Source organism: Oncorhynchus tshawytscha, linkage group LG16 (genome assembly GCF_018296145.1).
Source record: "Oncorhynchus tshawytscha isolate Ot180627B linkage group LG16, Otsh_v2.0, whole genome shotgun sequence".
Taxonomy (NCBI): Eukaryota; Metazoa; Chordata; class Actinopteri; order Salmoniformes; family Salmonidae; genus Oncorhynchus; species Oncorhynchus tshawytscha.
Window position 1 is genome coordinate 19,393,805 of NC_056444.1, and position 23,428 is coordinate 19,417,232.

General features: G+C 43.4%; 1 protein-coding gene across 1 annotated transcript in view; it reads right to left on the reverse strand.

The window, feature by feature from the left end:
- The window catches only part of zfhx4 (zinc finger homeobox 4), a 146,960-nt gene extending 138,888 nt beyond the window's left edge, over positions 1-8,072 (reverse strand). The window contains exon 1 of the mRNA XM_042298936.1: positions 7,670-8,072. The gene's annotated coding sequence lies outside the window, so the exon portion shown is untranslated. The remainder of the gene's footprint in view (positions 1-7,669) is intronic.
- Between the last annotated feature and the right edge of the window lie 15,356 nt (positions 8,073-23,428).

Genomic DNA, 23,428 nt, shown 5'->3' on the forward strand with positions numbered 1-23,428 from the left:
TATCCACTCTCTCTTTTTCTCTCTCAGACTATGGCTATAGTAAACAACAGATGATTGCAGAAGGCATTTGTCTGTTTGAGACAGGAGTGGTTTTAAATATCTAGGGTCATTGGGTAAAGGGAGATACAAGAAATGTGTTTATAAGTTCCTAGGGAAACATCCTGTCTGACAGTCTGTCTGTCTGTTTGCCAGAGTCTGAACCTGGACAACTAATCAGAAACAAATTGAAGAATGTAGCTGCGCTGAACGATAACCACATATGGATGACACACACACACACACACATATTGTTTTCTTGTCATCCCCTCCCATACACACACTGCCATCACCAACACACACACTCACATCACTACCATACGCCCGCAAGCTTACAAGCTGTCACACACACTTCTGTCACACACACGCGCACACAGCAGATGAGGAAGCGATGCTGCCAGGGAGTGTTTTGCATATGCAAATTCCAGCACAAGCGAAACGTGTGTAAACATGACTCATTGTGAAGAGACTTAATCCAACCAACCGACCGACCCCCTCTCTCCCTATCCCTCTCTCTCTCTCCCTTTCTCTCTCTCTCTCTCTCTCTCTCTCTCTCCCTCCCACTCTCTCTCTCTCCCTCTCTCTCTCCCACTCTCTCTCCCTCTCTCTCTATCTCTCCTACTCTCTCCCACTCGCTCTCCCTTTCTCTCTCTCTCCCCCTCTCTCCCTTTCTCTCGCTCTCCCACTCTCTCTCCCTCACTCTCTCCCACTCTCTATCCCTCTCTATCCCACTTTCTCTCCCTCTCCCTCTCTCTCTCCCACTCCCTCTCCCACTCTCTTTCCCTCTCCCTCTCCCTCTCCCACTCTTTCTCCCTCTCTCTCTCCCACTCTCTATCCCTCTCTCTCTCCCACTCCCTCTCCCTCTCCCACTCTCTCTCCCACTCCCACTCTCTCTAACTCTCCCACTCTCTCCCTCTCTCTCTCTCCACTCTCTCTCTCCCACTCTCTCTCCCTCTCCCTCTCTCTTTCCCACTCCCACTCTCTCTAACTCTCCCTCTCTCTCCCTCTCCCTCTCTCTCTCCCTCTCTCTCTCTCCCACTCTCTCTCCCTCTCTCTCCCTCTCCCTCTCTCTCCCACTCTCGCTCCCTCTCTCTCTCTCTCCCTCTCCCACTCTCTCTCCCTCTCCCTCTCTCTCTCCATCTCTCTCTCCCTCCCTCCCCTCTCTCTCTCCCACTCTCTCTCCCACTCTCTCTCCCACTCCCTCTCCCCACTCTCTCTCCCACTCTCTCTCTCCTCCCTCTCTCTCTCCCACTCCCACTCTCTCTCTCCCCTCTCTCTCCCTCTCCCTCTCCCTCTCTCTCTCCCTCTCCCACTCTCTCCCTCTCCCTCTCTCCTCTCCCTCTCCCTCTCTCTCTCCCCTCTCTCTCTCCCTCTCCCTCTCTCTCTCCCACTCCCACTCTCTCTAACTCTCCCTCTCTCTCTCCCTCTCCCTCTCTCTCTCCCACTCTCTCTCTCTCCCACTCTCTCTCTCCCCACTCTCTCTCTCACTCTCTCTCCCTCTCTCTCTCCCTCTCTCTCCCACTCTCTCTCCCTCTCTCTCTCTCTCCCTCTCCCACTCTCTCTCCCCTCTCTCTCCCTCTCCCTCTCCCTCTCCATCTCTCTCTCTCTCCCTCAAAGGGGGGTTGGAGGGGTGGGGCCCCACCAAACAACCGACCAACCAACCACTGGACATTAGACATTAGTCAGCACAATTAACCAGGTTTCCATGGCTACTAATGAAATTTGGCCACACCGCCACACCGCTTCCAGACGTAAATGAGATGGGCTCTTATGCGTATCCACGGCAGAGTGGACTGACTGACTCCAGAGCCATTATCACTGACCTGTTTCACGGCGGTACAATGGAGCCGCTTGTATGTTCACTGCTGATCCTCCCTCACACTCACACACACACTGCTCACACACACATCCCTCCGGCGGTACAAGCCCCCTCTGCCTGACAATTTGCATATGTTAATATAATTAGCTGCTAATTACACTAAACTTGTGCATATTCACAAGCAGCTGCCCCCGGGAGCAACGAGAGGCTTGAACCATTCCAAGTCTTTAACCCCTTTCTCTCTCTGTGCGTGTGTGTGTGTGTGTGTGTGTGTGTGTGTGTGTGTGTGTGTGTGTGTGTGTGTGTGTGTGTGTGTGTGTGTGTGTGTGTGTGTGTGTGTGTGTGTGTTAGCAGTACTGCCCCAGGGTAGCCACAGAAAGCCCCCCTCTTTAAGACATTAAGCTTGGCTGCTCCTGACTGACTCCTTGGCTTTTACCCCTACAGGCCTCTAGGCCCTGGACCCACAGTACTGACGCTTCACAATCTCTCACACCAGGAACACACACACACACACACAGACACACTTCTCAAAGAACAGTATGTGTATACATGTACAGTAGAAGTGTAGATTTTTCCTCATCATACCATCATGTCTGGCAGCATAAAACGCCTCGTTATAAACACACGTTTTATATAACATATCAAAAATATAAAACATAAAATAGTGCACATTTATTCCACTTTATTTATCATATTTAGATTTCCTCAAACACCACAATACGGATTATGGAGAAAGAAGCAGAAAGAGAGAGTCATCTTTAATACAATGACTCCTTCTAAAAACAGTCAAAAAAGAACTCAAAATCAGAGTGAAACAAATCGCTGTGTGTGTTGTTTTGCTTTTCACTGAGTGACTATGGGAAGAGAAGCAGTATGGAGGGTATTACACCCATGTGGATCTCTAACCTCACCTCATATCAAACATCAGTCAACTGTATGCATTACAACCATTAAAGAGATCACTGACCAACACTAGCCTACACCTCATCACAAATTCAATTAAAGAGGGAAAAATGAATTGAAGGACTGAAGGAAAATGGAACAGGAAGAAAACAGAACAGGCAGAGTATCAGTGTTTTAGTTTTAATAATGGGATGTAGGAGGTTGTGCTTTTCACATCATAATGACAGTAAATCTTATAGGAAGCCAAGCGACAGTGCTGCTACGATTACAGACCTATTGTCTGTCTCCCTCTGTCTCTTTCTCACTCCTCTGTCCCTCCCTCTCTCTATCTGTCCCTCTCTCTCTCTATCTGTCCCCCTCTCTATCTATCTGTCCCTCTCTCTATCTATCCCTCTCTCTATCTATCTGTCCCTCTCTCTATCTATCCCTCTCTCTATCTATCTGTCCCTCTCTCTATATATCCCTCTCTCTATCTATCTGTCCCTCTCTCTATCTATCCCTCTATCTATCTGTCCCTCTCTCTATCTATCTATCCCTCTCTCTATCTATCCCTCTCTCTATCTATCTGTCCCTCTCTCTATCTATCTGTCCCTCTCTCTATCTATCTGTCCCTATCTCTATCTATCCCTCTCTCTCTATCTATCTATCCCTCTCTCTCTCTATCTATCCCTCTCTCTATCTATCTGTCCCTCTATCTATCCCTCTCTCTATCTATCTATCTGTCCCTCTCTCTATCTATCCCTCTCTCTATCTATCCCTCTCTCTCTCTATCTGTCCCTCTCTCTATCTATCTGTCCCTCTCTCTCTCTATCTGTCCCTCTCTCTATCTATCTGTCCCTCTCTCTATCTATCTGTCCCTCTCTCTCTCTATCTGTCCCTCTCTCTATCTATCTGTCCCTCTCTCTCTCTATCTGTCCCTCTCCATCTCCCGATCTAGGCTGGTCTGACATGAACAACGTTTAGAAAAATATCCCTTGCACATATGAAAACCACACAGCTGTGTGACACACACTCACCAGATGGTAGAGGAAGGAAGATTAAATAAGTGCACACACACACACGCACGCACGCGCGCACATGCACACACACACACATACACACACATACACACACACACGCACACACACACACACACACCCACACACACACACACACACGCGCGCACGCACGCGCGCACATGCACACACACACGCACACACACACACACACACACACACACACACACACACACACACACACACACACACACACACACACCTATGTCAGACAGAGAGAGAGACAGCAAGACAGACAGTCCTGGGTGTACTGTCTCTTAATGAAGGTCTGCAGGACCAGAGGAGTCACAGTCCATTCTGTTGATGTGAAATGACATTCGTATGACTATGGTAATGAATCTCTGCCTGTATAATTATACAGGCTACTGCTGCTAGCCCATTTAATGTACCTCTATTCATCACACACACACCACATATCAAACAACACATTTACAATTCCTCTCAGATACATTCAATTCCTTCCGTGAATTTTTATATTTGCAAAAGGACAAAATATGAATAAAAGAGAATCCTATTCGGCTGTCTGGTGTGTACAAAGATATTCTGTTCACCCAACCGTGGCATTCAGTAATGGGGATTTGGAAATAACCTAAGTGTGTGTGTGTGTGTGTGTGTGTGTGTGTGTGTGTGTGTGTGTGTGTGTGTGTGTGTGTGTGTGTGTGTGTGTGTGTGTGTGTGTGTGTGTGTGTGTGTGTGTGTGGAGTTTCTCTTTAGTGATACCTACTACTCCGATTACCAGCCAGTCTTAAGTGTTCAACTGGACTCATATATATTCCCTTTCTACCTTTAGTCTTGTTGGTGGTCTTTAAGCAGCGATACTGTCCTCCCTACTACGGCATATAGGGATCTACAGAAGAGCACATTAAAATGCAGGAAGATAGGCTTGTTGCAAGGCTCTCTCCCTCTTCCTCTCTCTCTCTGCAGCATAGGATTTTAAATCATCCGACCTCCCTCTATTAGAAGAGAGACTTATTGAGGTAGAAACCATCAAAAATGAAGGAGGGAAATTTAATCCCTGAAATATTGATTTGCACATTAATATCAGATAGACAGAGGGCGATGAGGCTGGGTGGAAATGACACATTGTCAACCTCTAAGAGAGGCTGGAGCCAATCTTCCTGCTGGAAATGTCTACACACGAGAGTTATAGGAGGGTTTCACCTCTCTTTCTCTCTCTCTCTCTGCCCCTCTCTTCTCTTATGCCTTCTTCCTCCCTCTGTTCCCTTTCTGTCTGGTAGCACCTCGATCATGGCTGTAATGGTGAAATGTGTGTTTTACTGAGAAATATGATGTATCATAAACGGAAGAATAAAAAGCTATGTTGTGTGTGTTGACTACAGTGAAACTTTACACCATGAGCAGAACAACCAGGAAGGTATCTTGTCTTGTATGTTTTATACACACTAATAAACATGTTATTATACAGTACTAATAACCTTAATGCGCTGTTATAACCTGCCTCTGACTTTACCTTTTCCTACTGTAAGTATCTGGAGGAAGTCAGAAGTACAGGTTTTTAATAATGAACAAGATGTTTCTCTTTCTCTTCCATTGTCCTCCCAACCTGGCAGTATAGCACCAACACATCCTGAATCTCCTATCAATGCATGCTTTATACCCAGGCTAATGTGCTTCACACACACACACACACACAAACACACACACAAATACACACTTATACTGTTAATATAATAATTATAATCTTTATAATCACAGAAAAAATAAAATAAAAAACGCTCGGTCCCTAAACAAACTGAACATCTTCTTCATTGTCTTAAGAATGGGACTGAGAGAGATGAAGGGAGGATGTAGCCAATGTTCTGTGAGACAATTACATCATTAATAGGGATGAAACTGCAATTATATTTTTCTATTTCCCATAATGTGGGTTTTTTAACAGATTAAATGGAGTGTTACCATAGTTGATCAGAAATACAACATTAGTAGCAGACATGAAATTAACTACACTACACTGCCCTCGTCGTTATATAGCTTAGCATTGAACCCATTGCTCCCAAATCACCAGTATTAAGACAAATGTTTAAAGGTATCAAATATATGAAGTTTAATTCTCAGAATCTTTGAGGCAATATTTATTTTTAAATGCCATTCGTTGGAAATATCCCTAAAATATGTTAATCTTAGTCCCAATCCACTGTAGCAGTCTAATATTAATAATATGTATTATTGTTATAATTTCATTTAATACTTTATCCAAATAATTATATTCTAAATTGTTCTATGGTATAAATAATTTCTGCAGTCCTCATTGTTGCTTTAGCCCAACAATCCATGGAAAATCTCGTCTTTCCATAAAATAGAATATTAGGATGGATTTATTTCCAAAGTTATCTAAAGAACTATAAATATCAGAAAATAGCTCATATGATTTTTCCCTAAATCAAAGCAAAAACAGATACATTTAAAAAATCGTCATAATATGCCGAAGAAGAGAACGCCGTCGTTTAAATCCAGTCGAATATCATACTGCTGATGTGCGGTGAAAGAGCAAGCAGAGAGCGCAAACATACACACTCATACACAGTGTAGCATAGCCTACCGGAGTTTGAGACTGCCTCTCGTGTCACCGTGTTTTTTCTGCTCTCTCAGTGCAAGCGATCGATGTCCCTATCATTGTCGTGTCCCAATCCCAGCCAACATTCTACCTCAAACCAGCCACCATGCAAAAAAACACCACAGCCCCTCTCCTCCGACTCTCCTCTCTTCCCCAAGTTACACTAAACAATCACCATGCATCGACAACTCACCACCGAAGTCTGGGGTAAAACCTCATCACTGGCAATGGAAGGACAATTCATTATGTGGAGAAAAAATATGACCCCACCAAAGCGAATGGCGAGAAAATGGATCTTACGTTTCGGCAAGAGGACAGGAGTAAAGCAAAAATATAACCTACATTCAAGAGTTTGGGCCTCTTATGCTCTTTTTCCCAGTGCCTGTTTTAATATTTTGTCAAAGAGAAATAAGAACCGTGAGTTTTTGGCTCCAGGGGACCTGCGTGCTATCAGTAGCCAAACGACTGGTCTCCTCTCTCGGCGACACAGCCACCCACGCCTCCGTGTATGTCTACTCCTTTAGACGCAGCAGGTAACAACGACTTTATAGGACCGTTATACATTGATATGCATATTATCGTCTAAAAATTCATTTAATGGATCTTTCTAAACCATATATAGGATAACGTGGAAATCGTGTTGCTCTTCGTGTCACTTAAGAATGCACGGTGGGTGTTACATGTAACAATAACGTGAGGAAGAGCTCGACATTGTCAGAAAATATATGAATGGATACAATGTAGCCTAACTGCCAGTCAGTTCCAGCTTTTATAAGTGGTCCAGCACTGGAACCAAACAGAACACTTTCACGGAAAACAGGGAGAAAAAAAGTCAAGTAGCCTAGAAGACCACGAGAGATCGGACCTCGCGACGTTTAGTCTAGCGCCGTAATTAACCATGCCACACCGGGGAAATACGTGATGTCGTGTAACGATTTGTTTTACGGTGTATTGGACAGACCGTATGGCATACAATCAAAATCAGACAAACCCTAGTAAACTTTGAGCGCAGATTTGGCGGAGGTAGCACTGATACTCACGTAAAGGCGTTCGTCTGCCCCCTGACAGTTCTTCGCTAGTAAAACCAAAGCAGGACTTCCACAAACACCTCGATAGGCGATGTTTTCCAAGGCAAAGCCACTCACGAAAACATACCGCATGAAAACAGCTGTTATGCGCGGAGCGCTATTCTGCGGGATCCACTAAGAAAGATAATCGATACTTGACCTAAATTTTACACCAACTAGCCTACTCAATAAAAGTTATAGAAAAATAACTTACTTTCTTCGCCCCGCAGTTCGCTCCCCTACGCCTCTTGCTTTTGGTTTGAAAACAGTCACATCCAATGGTTGCGAAATATGATAACACAAAAATTGAAAAACGGGAAAAATTGATAATCCTCCCAACTTTATTGGAAAAAATATACAAATGACAGGCGGTGTGAAAGCTATCCTTTGGGTCCGATCGGTGAGAAAGATGTGTCGACTGCAGCCTCGCAATTTCGGTTGTGGAGGGGTCGAGAAACGGCGGAAGGGAAATGAAAATCCGATATGTCTTTATTCTGCTAATTATTATCGTTTTAGCCCTGTTTAAAAAAATGGCTGATTAAGTTGAGTGCGCATGTCTTTGTGTGTCTATTCCCGATATGCACTCTGGGAATGGAAGAGAGAGGGCGAATGAGAGAGGGAGGGAGGGAAAGAGAGAAAGAGAGAGAGAGGGAGAGAGGTGTAATTAGCGACCTGATCAACAGTCTCCACATTGCAAATGACGGGCTGAGCCCCTGTCTTAAGCAAAGCCCGTAGGACGGAACGCGTCAGATAGACCAAAGTGATCTTAACAGGGGGAAATCTTTACGTTTTACCGCCCGGTCCAAGGACACGCAGAACAATAAAGAGCCATTTCCTCTTAACCAAATAGGGTAGAATTACAGAGAAGTCATGTTTTTTTTAATAAAGGTCCGCGGATGAAGAATAGTAGCCTGCTGTATTCCACCCTACACATTGCAAGGTTCATATAGAATATGACACTATGTTAAAGCTTTCAGAATGTCAGTGTATATTCCAAATATAGGGATGTGTTTGCTTATTTTGGTGTCCTGATTTGAATGAAAATAGGATCATATTTGATCTAGTGGATTAAATAACCTACATTTAATCTTGAGCGATGCACAAATTGAAGGGCTTCAGTAGACGCTTGTTACAGATAGATAATAATTTACTCTGTTTAACTGTGTTGTACATTTTTAAACTGATGGAACACCATATGTAAACAAGGGTATGTTGTCAATATATTGAACACAACATCGACATGTTTATTACATAGATGTAAAACTATGACAAAACAATAAAGGATATGTCTGGCTATGAAAAGCAAAAGAGAGCACGCTTTAGGCCTATATACAATATACAGAGGAGGAAAACACCGGCCTCAACCGAAAGTCTCATTTTTATTTTAACATCAATTAGATCCCAACCTCCTAATTTGATGCAAAATCAATTAATTAAGATTATACGTCAAACTAAATTACTTTCTTCCATCAGTGTTTCTAAAGATTATGTAAAAGGTGTAATACTGTAGCATATATTTGACTTATTATAGAGGCCGAAGAAGAACGCAGATACGCGTCAATGGATGTCACGAACATATATATATATATATATATATATATATATATATATATATATATATATATATATCAGTATGTATGTATGTTAAATAGTAGACTAATGCATGCGCCTACATTACAAACAAAGAACCAGCCTTCAGAAGATATGGGTTGAAAATGTGTATAATGTGTTTGTGATGATGGTAAAACACATCTCTCGTGATGAGTGGAGAACATGGGCTATACATGCAATACCTATAGAAAATAAAAAGTGCAAATAGCCTACATGTGCATCAAAGTCATCAACATCTTACATAAGATGACATTGGGCCTAGCAGAACCAAGCGGAGCTCTTCAGATAATGTTAGAACCATTAAATCAAACAAACCATTCAAATAAATACATGTATGTATTCATAGGTTGCGTACTTCCGTAGTAGGCCCATTGCTCTATTCCCATCCAACCTAACTCTTTTGATTTAACCTTTTCTGTCTCTTAATAGTCGCTATCGAGAGAGACCTTACACGGTGTTAATCGTGAAAGGAATCAGGAGATCGGTTCTCCTTCATGAAAAAAATCGAAGGGGGTGAATTGACTGAGCCGGGGCTTGGGATCGTACGATAAGGCTGTTGGCAGTCAGCTACTTCCTACTGTAGTAGCCTACAACTGAATAGGACCCACCCGGACCCAGCCCGAACCAAGCCCGACCCAGGGCTGTTGGAACCCGGACTACTGGGGGCTGTGACCCGGGTTAAAGGTGTTCAACCGAGGCGTCCCTTTTTTACGCTGATCCGAGGCTGTGGCTCTGGCGTCCTCCAGGGATTCCAAGCTCTTCTCCCTTGAGAGGCGACTCACTCAGCGGTAAGAGAAGCCAGACAAGCCGCTGCCTGGTTGGACAAACAGCATGGAGCAAGAAGCAACGGACGGAGCATTTCTGTTCTCAGAGAATCTTTAGGCTATAGTAGCCTAACTTGCAAAACCTGGTGCAATGGACTAAAGGTTGTTTTGAATCTTTACCGTTGACGGTTTTATTTCGCATGGATGGAGGACTTTGTAACTATTGATTGATTTTGTTTTTCAAGTGGTCGCTTTTTGGGGGGGATATAGAGTAGACGCTGGCTGGAGGCCAGACTGGACTATTACACTTTTAGTAGCCATAGCTCTTAGGCGACTGCGAGGGACTTGTCCATATTGCATACTTTCGCTTGTCTTTTCATTTATTTTCACGGGGGAAATGAGAAAGTAAAACGGATTTAAGGGACTGATACTGCTTATCTTAGCCTCATGCATTTTAAATCCCCGGGTCGCCTCCCTCTCACTCTCCCCGCATACGATGCTCTTTCTCCGGGGGCTGCTTGACAAAAGACTGCCTTAACTAATATTTCGCCCCATTGCCATATCGTTGCATCCCCAATTAATAATAGATTGTTTTCTGTAAAGTCAGTGTGTATGTGTGTGTGTCCTCAGGTTAAATGATAAAAGGACCTTATACCAACTGAGCTTTAATCAGAATGACCATTTTCATGTGTTTCATTTTCAAACGAAGAAGAAAAATAGAACTACCTCTGCATTGCTTTTTGTGAGTGGTTATTACAACAATATGACAATTGTTTTGTTTTATATGATCCAATTCCTGAATCTTTCTCTCTGGGTAATCGTGTTCCACTGCTTTGAGACATGTTTAGCCCCCGGTAGCGGTACTGGGATTGTCCTGCCATAAGGGACTAGGAGGCAGGTTGGTTGGGGGTTCTCCCTGGTCTCAAATCAGATGGTTTCAGTCCAAAGCGCCGGCGCCCTCTGGGGTCCGTTTGACCCTCTCCTCAAAACACACAGACCCACTGGAAAACCCTCTACCCAGCACAATGGCTCATCTCCCTGTACACAGAGCCAGACCCAGAACAGTCTACATTCACAGCAAAGTGCCAAACACATCTCACAACAGTCAGAGGAAGGAACAGCACACATGCATCTTTTGTAAGCAACGGAAACAAGAGGGTAATATTTATTACAAATAAAGTTTTATTTTATAAAAATCCATAACTATCAATGGAAAAATATCGCCAAAAAATAATGGCATTTATGGTAAAATCATGTGCATCAAAATGGTCAGAAATGAATTACACAGGCCCATCAGAAATCACGTAGTAAATGTCATATTTGAATATTGCGTGGCACAATGAATTTGAATAAAACAAAGGCTTACGATGCAAATTAATTAATTCAAAATGGAAATAATATGCAACTTCTTTCATATGGTTTCACTTGCAAAACACGTTTGCCGAGAGAAACAAATAATATTCCCATAATTTACAATACCCATTATGCACATACATAACTCCACAGAGAGATCTCAAATGTTGTCTCCTTCCATTCAAACACAGAAAAATGTAGAAATCCGCCACAAATGAACTTTTTCCCCCCAGAAACCCAACCTAAACCTTCTCGACGTTTTAATGACATAGACCCTAAACCAGACAACTCGCATCCATAAAAACACAATCTGGTTCAAACTTCCTTTAAATTCCCAAAAGCACAAACTCACGCAGCACCAGAAGATAAATAAAAAGTACATGTACCTTTGGTAAAATAGCATTCCGCTTTTCTTCTTTCTCTTACGCTCAGTAGCGATCCGCTTATAGCATATGGAATCTGTTTTGAAAATGCCTAGATTTGGCACATTGTCATTGAAAAGAGGGGAGCGAAGTGATGCCACTACAGAACAGAGGAAATGAGTTGCGCATTGGACGCAGCCTCCCCTCCACGCGGATTTATCCAACTTTAATTTAATATTCCGCAATCACACAGTGATGGCATATAATTCAAGGAGAATTTCAGAGGAAGGAACTGCTTTGTGTTTTTCCACTAGTATTTCATCTGCAGTAGAGGTGGACAATGCTTTTGTACCTATTATCTGCCCTATTTATTTTATTTTATTTGTCCCCTTCTGTTTTGATATTTCACAGCAAAACAACATAGGTTTATTTGTTTGTATTTAGATCACCTGTGAAGAACTTCCGGCTTATCTGTGGCTCGTGTCACGCTGGAATCATTCCCAACATAAAATCGAGACCCATAAACGCTTGTTTGTAAAACACTGAGCCCAGAATCAATGTATTGGGACATTTCGATCGATTATATAAACGAAAATCCATACGCAACATGAGGCCGATATGAGCCCACTCTTCCGCTCTCTTGAAAGTAGAGGAAAAAATAGATGGGAAAGAGAAAAGACAAAAAGAGAGCTATAGGGATTAAAAACAAAGTTTATATCAATGTTGTGGCTACTCAGAGTAGCCTAATTCAAGATGGGAAATTATAGTACAAACCCTGATGACAACAATTAGGCTAGTGCGTAATCAAAGCGACACAATGTATTACGGATACATTTAAAGGGTCAACTAGCAATTCCAGCCAATATCACATTTCAGCGTCACATCACAATAATCAGCCGGTTCTAGACGGCCTTTCATCAGGCATTAATCAAAAATGCAAAATCAAATTAGGGGCCATGTATACACTTCATAGCTTGGTGGCATCGTTACCAGCTGAGAAGAAAACAACCCAACACGCTCGTTTATTGCATAAGCTGTCGATTAATAATATGCGATATGATTTTAGGGAGAGAATAGAGGGGAGTTAGAATCACGAGATGTCAATCATGTTAAATTTACATGGAATCACAGCTGCTTGCTTCTCCGGACTTGGGGAGGGGTGCGCGAGAGGGGTTAAGGAGGTGCATGGAGGGGGTGGCCACGCACGCGGTGCCATTCTCTTTATTTGATAAGAGGAAATCAATGGAAGAGATTGTAAAGTCTTTAATGGGTCCAGACGCGCGAGCAACGTGCACGGTGTTCCCGGTTTTAAAAGGGGTGCTTGGTGAAAAGTGACTTGCAGAACAGCGACGCGCGAACGGGTCGATCTGGTGAGGAAATCTACACTAAACTGTACACTCATACACTTGGTCACCTCGCCTCCACCACACACACACACACACACACACACACACACACACACACACACACACACACACACACACACACACACACACACACACACACACACACACACCTCTGTCTCCCCCTCCATCCCCACTTCCATTCAATCTCCCTCGCCCTTGTGCCCCCTCCCACTTGGCCCGTGGTCCTCGCCATGCGCGAGCTATTCATTGTTGTTTAATAGACACGCGCGCAGGAGTGTCCTTCTCCTATAAATCTATCTATGGATTCAAAAAGGGCCTCTCCCATATACCTCCACATACCAGACACAAACCTTATCAAAACCACTTATAACCTATAGCACAATAATTCACAAGTCCCGTGTATTTTACAGAAAAATGAAGGTGATAATAAGAAAAAAATTCATCTGGGAGACGCACCTGCACTCTTTGTCCCTGTCTTCTGACATACACACCCACAGAGAGAGAGAAAGCGCGCGAGAGAGGAGAGAGAGAGAGAGAGAGAGAGAGAGAGAGAGAGAGAGAGAGAGAGAGAGAGAGAGAGAGAGAGAGAGAGAGAGAGAGAGAGAGAGAGAGAGAGAGAGAGAGAGAGAGAGGGAGAGAGAGGGAGAGAGAGAGAGAGAGAGAGAGAGAGAGAGAGAGAGAGAGGCTACTGGCTATTGTGAAGGAGAACAATAGAGGTTGTATCTTCTCCACCGATACACATCTGATACGGAATTCACTAGGATTATTTAGACGTGACATGATGTCTCTGAAATGTGATCACTCGTCCAGAGTGAATCAAATTAGAATAATTACATCTGCATTTTGGAAATGAACTTGAATATTTATCGAATTCATTATGTAAATAATTAATATTAACAATAAAAAAGAAATACAAATAAAAGAAAATAATGATTACGATAATATCGTAATAATAATAATTAATTAAGCAAATCATTAATGTATTCACTTAAATCACACAAACAACAACACCTGATATTCAGACTATTCATTAAATATATATTTTAAACTAATTAAATTCTGCAAATCTTTTATGAATTAAAAAAAGCCAAAGCATGGGCTTTCTCTTAAAAAAATCTTATTCTAAAACTCTCCATGACAACACGAGCCAGAACATGTCAATTTGCTGGACTGCCGCTGTCCACTCTAAAGATGGTCCTCAGATCTCCCCTACCCCTCTCTTGAGGTTAGCCTGTACCCCTCTTCTGGTGCTCAATGGGCCGTCCTCGCGCGGTAAATAACCCGGTTACTATTGGTCAGCACCGCAAAGGCGAGAAGTCAATTCCATGGCAACAGTTTGACAGCTTGGAAACTCGAGCCATCAAAGCTAGAAACGGACCAAATCACAGTCAAGTCAACCAAGCCAAGCCAAGCGACCAACGCAAATGCACAGACTCAGTTGATGCCTATTAGACAATTGGAAATTCTTGAAGTGAGGCGTCAAATTAGAAGCAATTCAATGACCTCGTAAGTTAGGTTTATAAGCTACATATCACCAAACTATATTCATACATGACAGCCTAATGGTCAACAAAAAATTACCTACAATTATTTTGATAAGCATAACAGTCAACTACCAATAATCAAAGTTTTATGCGGTGTGATCAATGTACAATTAGCTATACTATTTTTTTTAATACCAACAATATGATTGTTCTCTAGCCAGTGACCAACAGTTGATGCTATGAATAAGAAAAATCACCTTATTCCAGTTTTCCATAATTACACTGAGGCTATGAGCCTACAGTAATAATAGGGCCATCATCAAATAATAATCACATAAGACTATTAAGTGAATCATTTTGAGTGAAGATTGATCTAGAGCTGAGGTCTACCAGATAATGATAACTGATAGACAATGCTGTGAGAGGATATCTTATACCCGAGTCCATATGGACTAATACACATATGCTAGCTATAGACTAAGGCCTGACTGACAGCACGGAAGGACTCTACATATTAGAGAGGATACATCACATGGGGCCCTATGAGTGTTGTAAAGCTAAGTCTGTCTATTAATTGATTATCTATGTCCTGCTACAGGATAGAGAGAACTCTAGAAGGAATGTCAATGGAAGGTCTTTATCATTATAATACAGAGAGGATGAGAAAGAGAGAGAGCTAGATAGACACAGTGTTATTGTATTGTAATGTATTTTCAACATTTTTCTTCTTGAATAAACTCTTATTCAGATGCCATACTTGACATGTTGAATACACCATTGAGGAACTTCTCAGGAGTTTTATGCCGGTATGTTTTTTGCGTACAAATTGTGAAAAGGTGACATTTTGGCCAGTTTCATAAGAACCATCCAACAGCACCCCTCCCTTCAATTAAATACACTTCCTCCAAACAACATGTCACAATCATTTGGCCTGGGGAATTCACTGGCTGATCCGTTATGAAGGCTATGTGTCGTACTCTGGGTGTATGTGTTTACGTGTGTGTTCTGACCTCAATTCTACATGTACTCACAGAGAAAAAGGTGCCTAAAAATACATGCATTTTCACAATCAGTCATCTGAGACGAGAATGATAAATCCTTTCAGAACATCCTACCGAGAGGCTGGATTATGACACATGGCACACAGACAACACGGATGGGTCTATATGCCTCTGCATGTGCCTGCACCTATGAAATATGTTCTAATAGTATTATGATGATGATGATTATTATTATGATTATGCTTATTATTATATTCAAATTCATTTGAATTTAGTTCTATTTTAGGAATTTTCCCAAAATTCACAAAAATACACAATGTCACATAAAAGGGTATGACATGATCACAGGGAAAGGTAGCATAGAAAGTAAAAGGTTTTATAAAGAGCCAAATTAAATGTATATTTCACCAGAACAATTAAAACCATGGAGACTTAAGCCTGTCCAATGCTTACAAAAGGTATGGTACATACAAGAGCTACGATGAGGTCTCATGCAGAGGCCGAGGGAAAGCCCCAACACCACAGTTTATGGTTCAACTCGTCAACAAACAGCGCACTGTGGCCCTGAACCAATGACGGTTTCCTTGAATAGAAGAGTAAACCATGGCCTCTTCTTTCCCTATCCCTCCCTCCCTCCCTCCTCCTCGCAACCTCTCCACTATATCCCTCTCTCTTTTCTCTCTCTGCTTTCCCTCTCTCCCTCGTTCCCTCTCTGAGGCGCTGATACACACCCCTGGGCAGAATCGTGGAGAGTATGGAGGGTTGGCCATGCACAAGGTAAGGGACGCGCTTTGCTTGAATATGCTGGGGTTTTGGGGGACGGGGGCAGAGGGGTGGGCTGACAGTTGTTGGTGGGGTTATTATTCAAAGTAAGCATGTGTGTGTGTTGTGTGTGAGTTTAAGAGAGAGGGAGGGGAGGCACTATTTTTTAGGTATGTCAAAGACCAAATTAGATAAGATGTGATGTGTTCTATTGTCTGCTGCAGTGATAACTCATTTAGGCTTGTGTCATATCTATAGCTTAGTTTACAGCTCATTAATAAGACACATGTTCATTGTAAATAGTGAACATATTATACATATTGCTAATATGATGGTGTTGTCTGATTAGGCCTCTGGCCTCCCTGATTAGAATTCAGATAGACTCAGACTCCATCTTGTATTCTCAACATAACACACAGTACTGTAGCTACAGCAGCTCACCTGAACACTGGCTATACCGACATCAGGACCAAGAAGGAGGGAAAGAAAGATAGAGAGGGGAAGAGAGGGACCATTTCAACATTCCCCCCAGTTTAATAGGAGGACAGTTAATAGCCCTTTTTTATCCCACTCTGCCATCAATCAGAAGGTGTCAGCGCACTGCTGAATCCTGGCTACAGCGGTGTGTGTGAGTGAGTGTGAGCGTGTGTGTGTGTGTGTGTGTGAGTGTGTGTGTGTGTTCTTCACAGATGACTGATTAGAAAGCCAAAATCACCTGATCCATCTTCTTGGTCACTTTTATTACAGTCATCTTTAGACTGACAGCAACCTGCTTAGTCTCACAACACTGGCCACAGCATATATATTCTCATTCTCTCTTTTCTCTCTCCCTCTATCCATCCCTCTCTCCCCCTACCCTTCTCTCCTTCTCTCTCCCTCTATCCATCCCTCTCCCTCTACCCTTCTCTCCTTCTCTCTCCCTCTATCCATCCCTCTCCCTCTACCCTTCTCTCCTTCTCTCTCCCTCTGTCCATCCCTCTCCCCCTACCCTTCTCCCCTTCTCTCTCCCTCTATCCATCCCTCTCCCTCTACCCTTCTCTCCTCCTCTCTCCCTCTATCCATCCCTCTCTCCCTCTACCCTTCTCTCCTCCTCTCTCCCTCTATCCATCCCTCTCTCCCTCTACCCTTCCTCCTTCTCTCTCCCTCTATCCATCCCTCTCCCTCTACCCTTCTCTCCTTCTCTCTCCCTCTGTCCATCCCTCTCCCCCTACCCTTCTCCCCTTCTCTCCCCTCTATCCATCCCTCTCCCTCTACCCTTCTCTCCTCCTCTCTCCCTCTATCCATCCCTCTCTCCCTCTACCCTTCTCTCCTCCTCTCTCCCTCTATCCATCCCTCTCTCCCTCTACCCTTCTCTCCTTCTCTCTCCCTCTATCCATCCCTCTCCCTCTCCCTTCTCTCCTTCTCTCTCCCTCTATCCATCCCTCTTCCTCTACCCTTCTCTCCTCCTCTCTCCCTCTATCCATCCCTCTCTCCCTACCCTTCTCTCCTTCTTTCTCCCTCTATCCATCCCTCTCCCCTACTCTTCTCTCCTCCTCTCTCCCTCTATCCATCCCTCTCTCTCTATCCTTCTCTCCTCCTCTCTCCCTCTATCCATCCCTCTCTCCCTCTATCCTTCTCTCCTCCTCTCTCCCTCTATCCATCCCTCTCCCTCTATCCTTCTCTCCCCCCTGTCTCTCTCTATTTCACTCATTCTCTCACTTCACTGGGCAAGATGAAGGGATGCAGCACCAAGGAGGTGTGGAGAAGGAGAGAGAAAGAAGGAGAGAGAAAGAAGGAGAGAGAGAAAGAGAAAATAATCTCCCTATTGTTTGAGTGAAGTGTTCTGCATCCCTATGCATTTTTCCAGAGATAGGGACAAAAGTATTACTTCTGCTGTCTTCAGTGCATGTGTTCTCAGGTAGAGAATTAATGTAAAATGATGTATTTCAGCAGGATACTCTGGTTATGGTGTATTTACAGTAATGGCTTAAGAGCATGTCTGAAGTACATGTACAATTATAACTATACATTTTGCACAAATAAATAGCATAATATAGCTTATTTGGTATGGTAGCTATATCGTATAAGGAGAACGGTTGTTAGTTCTGCGTACCAAGAAAATACATCAAGATTAAAGCTAAATCAAAGCTGAAGTTGTAAGTACTGCTTAACTACAGGTAATTAGATAATCATATAGGTTAATTACCTACACTCTTGGAAAAAAATATTATATCTAGAACCATAAAGAGTTCTTCGGCTGTCCCCATAGAAGTACTCTTTGAAGAACCCTTTTGGGGTCCAGGTAGAACCTTTTTGGTTCCAGGTAGAACCTTTTTAATTTCCATGTCAAACTATTTCTGCAGAGGGTTCTACATGGAACCCTAAAGGGTTCTTCCTGGAACCAAAACATGTTCTACACTGAACCAAAAAAGGTGCTCCCATGGGGACAGCTGAAGAACCCTTTTGGAACCATTTGTTCTAAGAGTGATACATTCCATAGATAGCTACACTGTGAAGTCTGTCTCCTATTAGCAGTAGATAACACCTCTCATTCTAGAATATAATCAAATAAAACCTTTCAGGTAGTCTTGTCTATTAGTCCTGAATAATCCGATCACTTTGGCCAAAGATGTTATACAAGAAGAAGCAGCAGGTTCCATGTATAGAGAGATTGTGTGGTAATCCTGCCGTTCACATTCTGAAGCCTCTTGTCTCGTCTGAAGGGTAGCCCAGCACGGTTTACCCTTCTGTGTGTGTTAGTGTGTGTGTCTCTCTAAACAACACCCCTGTGCCTCCACAGAGCCAGAGATATGCTAATGCTAACTGACATCAATCTGAGGAACATCAGCAGAGGTAACATGTGTCTAAGATTACATTTACAACCATCTGAGCGCAGACACACACACACACACACACACACACACACACACACACACACACACACACACACACACACACACACACACACACACACACACACACACACACACACACACACACACACACACCAACGTGCACAAATACGCACACACATACACGCATGGACACAAGTGCAAACACACATGCAAGCACGCACGCGCACACACACACACACACACACACACACACACACACAGAGTAAAAGTGGGTCACGTAAAACAAGCAATGGTGTGTTTGGGAGACAGCCTGCCATTTGCAATGTCCTCAAAAAACAACTGATTGAACAGCTTGTCGAAATATTAAGACTCACATTTGAAACCTTCAGAGTCATCTTAGAGGCCATAGTATTCTATTTGAACAAATGGTTTCTTTGTTTTGTTGGCTTTCTGCTTAAATACTGGCTGCTTTGATGGCTGACATAAAATAATATTTCTCTCTTTCACCCTCCTTTGTTCAGTGTTTAAAGTTGGAGAGTTTTTGGGGTGTAACTACGTCATCGGTTTATAGGCCTGTGATTTCCATTAGAAGACAACCTGGGTCACACACACACACACACCAAGCACACACTCACACACAATCAAGCATGAACACAACCTGGGTCACACACACACACACACACACACACACACACACACACACACACACACACACACACACACACACACACACACACACACACACACACACACACACACACACACACACACACACACACACACTACACAATCAAGCATGAACACAACCTGGGTCACATTGGATCCATAAAGGTCTGACTTCTGAGGAAAGGGGCCGGTGTAAAATATATATCTCGCTGTAGAGACAGTGACTTAGATGCACACACACACACACACACACACACACACACACACACACACACACACACACACACACACACACACACACACACACACACACACACACACACACACACACACACACACACACACACACACACACACACACACACACACACACACACACACAATGGGTGTATAGGAAGTAGTAGTAATGGTAGCAGCAGCTGTGGCCAGATAACTAAATGCACATGATTGTGTGTCAGATCCCATAGACCTTCTTAACCATAGGGGTTGGATTAGTGTGTGTGTGTCTATATGTATGTGCAGCCAGGTCGCTCAAGATACACTTCGAAATCCAACGTCCGTCCAGGTACCTAGGACGTATGGAGATGCCTTGAAAAGCGGCCACTAGAGGGAATGGGGAGCACTATTACTATCAAGTAGACTTGGGTTTTATTAGGGCATTATGGACAGGGGTGGCAGATGGGCGTTAGCAGCGAGCTCCGGTTCCAAGGATCACGTGCTCTAACCTGGTGATGGGCATATATTTGTTATGTTTCTGTTTTAACCCCATCCCAAACCTTAACTCTTAACTTATTCAGAATGAATGCCTCAACTTAACCAGCCATGAGGCATCGGCGACACCAGCGGTGCAGCCTGGGGGTGAAGCTGCAGCAGGAGGAGCAACCCAGGCTGTCCAAAACATGTCGAAATTTGACTTTTGGAGAAACGTGGAGAAACGTCAGCATCTGAAGTGGGTGTGTTAGTTCACTGAAATTAAAAGGAGCTCACAGACTTAAGGAAGTCCCTGTCAGAAAGTTCAAATTACACCTCACACACTCTCACTCACAAAAACATTCAGGCCAACACATTGTCTCATGGATGCACATACAGTAAACACACCCTCACTTGAATATAGTGACACTAAATGAATGCACGTGCATATACAGTATGCAGACACAAAACACACTTTAGAGATCCTTGACAATCATGCTCTCTATACACATTAGTAGATGTGGTGCGTCAGGGTAGCCTAGTGGTTAAAGCATTGGACTAGTAACCGGAAGGTTGCAAGTTCAAACCCCCGAGCTGACAAGGTACAATTCTGTCGTTCTGCCCCTGAACAGGCAGTTAACCCAATGTTCCTAGGCCGTCATTGAAAATAAGAATTTGTTCTTAACTGACTTGCCTGGTTAAAAAAAAAGATGAAAAAAGAAGATGAAGACCATATATCGACCTTCAAAATGGATTCAGAAACCCACATGAGGTCTCATAGTGTTATATGGTGTTTGTGCAGTTTGTATTGTGAACAGCCCGGTCACCCATGATACAAGTCAGTATTTGACGTCCATCCATGCCTGAGGACATCAGGAGATACTCCCGAGTTTCGCAGCGGTCTAAGGCACTGTATTGCAGTGCTAGAGGCGTCATTACAGACCCTGGTTAGTTTCCAGGATGTGTCACAACCGGCCGTGATCGGGAGTCCCATAGGGCACAATTGGCCCAGCGTCCACGTAGGGAAGGGTTTGTCCGAGGTGGGTAGGCCGACATTGTAAATAAGAATTTGTTCTTAACTGACTTCCCTAGTTAAATAAAGGTTAATTAAAAACATTTTTAAAATGCAGTGGAAACCGGCCACTAGGTGCAACAGTGAGCGCTGTTACTTTCAAGTAGGTTTTGGTTTTGCCAGGGTGTTGTGGACAGGGATGGTGGATGGGTGTAGGTATTTGCCTCTGATTCCGAAGGTTGCAAGTTTAAATCCAGTGATAAAAAGTTGTTTTTGATGTTGTTCTTTTAAGCCTATCCCAAACCGTAACCCTTACCTTAACCATTCAGAGTTAATGCCTAACCTTAACCTTACATCATGTTTGTAACAACTTCAAAATTTGACGTTTGAGAAACATGGATGAACGTCTAATTCTGACGTGAGATTGTGAGAGCTGGTAGATTGTGACACCACACATATTCCCACACTAGCCAGGGGATGAGGGGACACAGAGGAAGGGTTTGAGTCGGTTGATGACAAGCCGCAACTAGCGTGAAATTCCCTGTAGATTAGATGTCCTGGGAGCAGTATTCCATTCTCCCAATGCACACACACACACACACACACACACACACACACACACACACACACACACACACACACACACACACACACACACACACACACACACACACACACACACACACACACACACACACACCACACACACACACACACACACCCCCCCATGGCTTCCCTTTGGCACAGGAAACACAGATAGATCCTGGGGAAACACACAAATTCAGACACACAGACAAAACTCGCAAACGCTCCGAGGCTCGCCGAGACAAACAGCACATCAAACCTCAGCCGGCAAAACTCTTTCTTTATCCCAAAGGCATGGAACACACTCACGCACACACGCACACGCACACACACTCACGCACACGCACTCACGCACCCACCCACCCACACACACACGCACTCATGCCACCCACCCACTCACACACGCACTCACACACACACACACACACACACACACACACACACACACACACACACACACACACACACACACACACACACACACACACACACACACACACACACACACACACACACACACACACACACACACACACACACACACACACACACACACACACACACACACACACACACACACACACACACACACACACACACACACACACACACACGAAGCATGTTTAGTTTCTAACCACTGGGAGAACACAGTACTTCACAGCCATGGGTTTCATGCAGTGGTGAAAAGTACTTTAAAATACTACTTAAGGAGTTTTTGGGATATCTGTACTTCACTATTTATATTTTTGACAACTTTTACTTTTACTTCACTACATTCCTGAATAAAATAATGTACTTTTTACTCCGATACATCTTCCCTGATACCCAAAAGTAGTCATTACATTTTGTATGCTTAGCAGGAGAGAAAATGGTTCAACTCACACACTCATCAAGAGAACATCCCTGGTCATCCCTACTGCCTCTGATATGGGAGCTCACTAAACAGAGAACATCCCTGGTCATCCCTACTGCCTCTGATATGGGAGCTCACTAAACAGAGAACATCCCTGGTCATCCCTACTGCCTCTGATATGGGAGCTCACTAAACAGAGAACATCCCTGGTCATCCCTACTGCCTCTGATATGGGAGCTCACTAAACAGAGAACATCCCTGGTCATCCCTACTGCCTCTGATATGGGAGCTCACTAAACAGAGAACATCCCTGGTCATCCCTACTGCCTCTGATATGGGAGCTCACTAAACAGAGAACATCCCTGGTCATCCCTACTGCCTCTGATATGGGAGCTCACTAAACACAAGTGCTTTGTTTGTAAATGGTTTCTGAGTGTTGGAGTGTGCCCCTGACTATCTGTCTGGTTTGCTTAATATAAGGAATTAGAAAATATTTATACTTTTACTTTTATTTAAGTTTATTTTAGCAATTACAATTACTTTTGATACCTTACTTAATATATTTAAAACCAAATACTTAAAAACTTTTACTCAGGTAGTATTTTACTGGGTGACTCACTTTTACTTGA